This window comes from Panthera uncia, unplaced genomic scaffold (assembly GCF_023721935.1).
Source record: "Panthera uncia isolate 11264 unplaced genomic scaffold, Puncia_PCG_1.0 HiC_scaffold_1037, whole genome shotgun sequence".
Classification (NCBI taxonomy): domain Eukaryota; kingdom Metazoa; phylum Chordata; class Mammalia; order Carnivora; family Felidae; genus Panthera; species Panthera uncia.
This window is the reverse complement of record NW_026057631.1, coordinates 1-4,591: the sequence shown is the minus strand read 5'-3', so window position 1 is coordinate 4,591 and position 4,591 is coordinate 1.

The following is a 4,591-nucleotide window of genomic DNA, read 5'->3' as shown; positions in this document are numbered from 1 at the left end:
CCCGGGGGGGCCCCCCCCCCCCCCCCCCCCCCCCCCCCCCCCCCCCCGCCTCTGCTGCTGTGAGGAAATCAGGCGCTGCTCTGGAGAGAAGGCAAGCAGATTGGACTTTGTTCCCTTCACTGACTGTTCTCAGGGAAAGACCCTCTCCTCTCGCCAGCAGAGAAACTGCAAATTTCTTTCTTTTGCCAGCCAAAGGGGGTGTCATTCCTCTTGCTTGCGGGGACTGGCAGGTGGGAATTCACCATGCTCTTAGCTCAAACGACAGCCCCAGGACGGCCAGCTCAACACACAGGGCCTGGGGTCTGATGCGGATCCACCTCTCCCTCCTGCCCGATGCTCTGCTCCTCCGTAACCGCCTGGAAACTCCGGGAGCCTCCCCAAGGGCCAAGGCTTAAACATTGAACACTAAGAAGACGATGACGTAAATTCCTTCGGAAGAGTGTATATTATTAAATATTGCTCATCTACGTGTATACACATCAGTCTCCTTTCTAACAGAGAGAGATGAGGTGGGAGGCTTGAAGGATGGGTTAAATACCAAGGTGTCATATGGATTTCGGGGTAGCTCCTTGACAAAGCATCTCTATGAGTTGTCTATCACTGCATAAAACACATATGGTGGCTTGAAACATCCATCATCCCACAGTTTCTATAGGAAGTCAGGACCCGGAGTGTGGCTTAGCTGCTGCTAAGGCTACAATGAAGTGGCTCACAAGTCTACAATGAAGGCATCAGCTGCTGTCTTCTCCAGCTTCACTGGCGGAGGGCTCCGCTTCCAAATTCACTCACACCGCTGTTGGCAGGGGTCGGTTCCTTGCTTGCTGTTGGCCGGGAGGCTGCCCCCGGTTCCCTTCCTTGTGACCTCTCCACAGGACAGCTCACAGCATGGCAGCCTGCTTCATCAGAGAGCAAGACAGTGAGCACCGAGTGAGAGAAGGGAGTCTTCTCATAAGCTCACCTCGGAAGTGACATCCAACTAGTTTTGCCTGGTCTATTCATTATAAGGGAGTCGCTAGGTCTATAGCCCACACAAAAAGGGAGGGATATACCAAGGGCATGACTACCAGGAGGCAAGGAATCGCTGGGGGCCTTCCAGAAGCTGCCTACCACAGTATCTGAGCTATTTGATAACGAAATCGGGAATTCCCTAAGGCAGTGAAGTCCAAGTATGGTCCACCCACTGGACCCGCCGCGTCAGCCTTACCTGTGAAATTGTCTGAAACGCAAATTCTGGGGCCCACCTGAGACCTCTGAATCAGAATCTCCGGAGTCCCGGGGCCCTAGTTTTTGCCTTGCTCTCCAGGTGATTCTAATGCACACTAAAGCATGAGAAACACTAGTCTGAAACCATGGTTCTCAGAAAATGTGCCAAAGAATCACCTTTCAAGTTCACAAGAACTTGCTGGAAATGAACCTTCTGGTTCCTGTTCCAGTAATTCTAACTCAGGACGTCTGGGAGACGCCCCTGGTACCTACATTTCTTGGATGGGCCATTCAGGCTGTCCTGATACAGGAGGTTCACTCTTGTTCTGAGATGTGGGAACATTCAAGAAGATCTAGCCATAGGCTTGCCATCTGACGCCCAGCAGCTTAGATTTTACTGTCAGACCCTGGACCCTTAATTTCTAGCTTTTTGGGCCGACCAGATGGTTGATAGTGGGTTGGGAATGAGTTGAGTCAACATTTCGTCTTCTAGTCACCAAGGTCATCTACACATCGGTACATCTTATTTTCTTTTAGGAGCTTGGTTGGTTGCCAAAATGCACTCCGTTCTAGAATATTCTTCTCCGGGAAGGAAATGAAGGGACCTAATCCATGACCGTGTAGAATAGATGTGATTTGGTTCCCACCACAAACCGTAAAATCCCCGAACGGGGAGGGATGTTGTGGATGGGTCCAACCTCCCAGGCAGCACCCTTTCAACAACATTCCTGGGAGATGGACAGGGGCACATGCATTCCAGGACAGTTCCGCATCTTATTTTGGAGAAAGCTTGCTTGGCCCTGGAACCCATGCCATGAACCATTCCTCATTTGTCTCAGGTTACAGCCCCTTTCCCTTTTCCCACTGACCTATTACTGCCCTCTGGCCAGACGCCAATTTCAGCTCCTCTGAAAGTGTGCTTCCCACAATGCACCAGGCTTTGGTACTGGCTTGTGGGAAGAGCAGAGAGGGCCATCACTGTGCATAATGTAATTTAGTGTTGTATTTTAATGTTGCATTAAGATTTTTCTTCTCTCCAGCACCCGCATCTTACCACTGGCTCACATTGAGCTTTTGATTCATTGACACCTTTTCCCACATGAGCTACTGTTTCTCCACATCTTTTTTAATTGCTGCAAATCTGTCTCTATCTCTATCATCTCCGTCTCTCTACCTCTGTTTCTATCTCTATTCATATCTATATCTATCAAATTTATTTATTTTTAAGTGAAGGGCATTATACCTACCCACTTTGTATTTCATTGGGAATTTTGGTCAAAATTATCTGATTCTGTGGACTTTGGTTCATCTGTGTACCTGGGAAATCTGCCTCTAACCAGATCAGTTATAAAAATGTTCAACATATTTCCCAAGAAGAGGGGTAGGATTATTTTTTAAATGAGAAAAGCATTGCACTGTATCATTGCAGTTACTATATCCTATATGAAATTGCTCTGCTAAATAAAATGGCCTTTACAAGGGTTTAAGAATCCCTTTTAAACAATATGGTTAACGATTCTCCTTCTTGGAATCATGTTGAAGCTTTTTCTCCCACCACAATCCACAGAGCGTGGAGAGGTAAGCGGATCTGGTCTGCATTTAAGCAGATTCTATTGTACATATGCAGTAGCCAGAGACGAATGAATGAATGAGTTACCCCCTTATATCCTAATCCTCCCCTAAAACTTGTGAGATCCCCCTTCACCCCCCACCCCGGCTCCCGGCTGCTTGTATCTAACCTGAATAAAGAACGAGAAGAGAATTACAACATTGTGGAAAGCCCTGTAACATGTTTTCTCAGCTTTCAGGTACATTTCTTTCCTACCCAACAATGTTAACACTCTGAGATCCAATATTGCTTTTATTCTTTTCTTATTTGCTTCTCTGTTATTTTAAGATGTTTTCATATTGTGTCTCTGTGTGCATGTACGTGTGTGTGTGTGTGTGTGTGTGTGTGTTTGCTTGTGCTTTGTAGATAACACATAACTCTTTTGACAGAAGTTTCCCTGGGGAAGGGAGTATATAGGAGTGGAAAGTATCAGAATTAGGGGGAGAAACACATCACCAGGAAGTGGGGTGACCTGTGTTTTGGTCTTGGATTTGGCATTAAATTTCATTGTGACCTTGGGCAAGTCATTGAAACTCTATACCTGGCAATTCTGTGATCTGTAATATAAAAAGGATGATCCCCTCTGGGTTCCTTCTCAGCAATGTTATTTGCATACTGAGTGACCAGGAAAAGAAATTTGTATCTGGGAGATGAAATCATATATTTTTATGATCCCATTTTATTCTCTTCTTTTTACAGGTGAGTAAACTGAGAAATAGAAAAGTAATTTTCTCCCAGTTACACAGGATGTTAGTGACAAAGACAACAATACCCGCGATCTCATCACCCAAGTACTTAGCAGCACTAATGACAGGGCCTCTCTCACTCAGGGCGACCTTCATGCAGGGATGCATGTGTGTGTGAACCTCTGCATTTTCACTTTATGTACCGCCTGAACAACCATTTGTCAAACCTTAAAATTTTTTTAATGTTTACTTATTTTTGAGAGAGAGAGAGAAAGAGAGAGACAGAGACGGAGACAGAGCATGAATGGGGGAGAGGCAGAGAGAGAGAGAGAGAGAGAGAGAGAGATAGAAACTGAAGCACGTCCCAGGCACAGAGCCCGGCAAGGGGCTGGAACTCACAGACCGCGAGATCATGACCTGAGCCGAAGTTGGACGCTCAATTGACTGAGCCACCCAGGCGCCCCTATTAAAATTTTTATAAGTTGATTTGCTTTCTTTATTCATATAAATTAATTTTTACCAAGGATGACTGGTCTGTGTAGAAGACAGACACAGGTTTTGCTTTCCATGAGTAGAATTTCATAAATAGAAACAAATGCAGTGAAAACAAAACGATGCACTACATTCAAGCTGGGTCCTGTTGCCCACAGCAAGTGCCCAGCCGAAGCTTGATCTGGCATTATTTGACAATAAAAAGATTAACAAGTGGCAGGGAGTGTTGCAGACAGGCTAACACCGTTCTCTTTGAGCAAAGAAATGGAAAAAGCAGCACAAAGGACTGAAATCCTCAAAATAAGTCAGTGCTAGTTAATGCCGTGCTTGGCACGTACTTCCCACCTCAGGGAGGTGGGGGCTCAGTTTCCTAAGAGGGAAGGAGAAAATATGAATATGATCCAGGATGGGAAGCTCTGTGGGAGCTAATTACAGGGTGTTATGGGAACTCAGGGGAGGGCACTTAACCCAGCATAGGACCCAGGGCATCAGGGAGGACTTCCTGGAGGAAGTGACATCCAAACCAAGTCAGAGAGATCGATCCACTTAATTCCAATTGTAGGTTAGGGGGTATGGAGTTGACAGGGCATGTGTCAAGCTA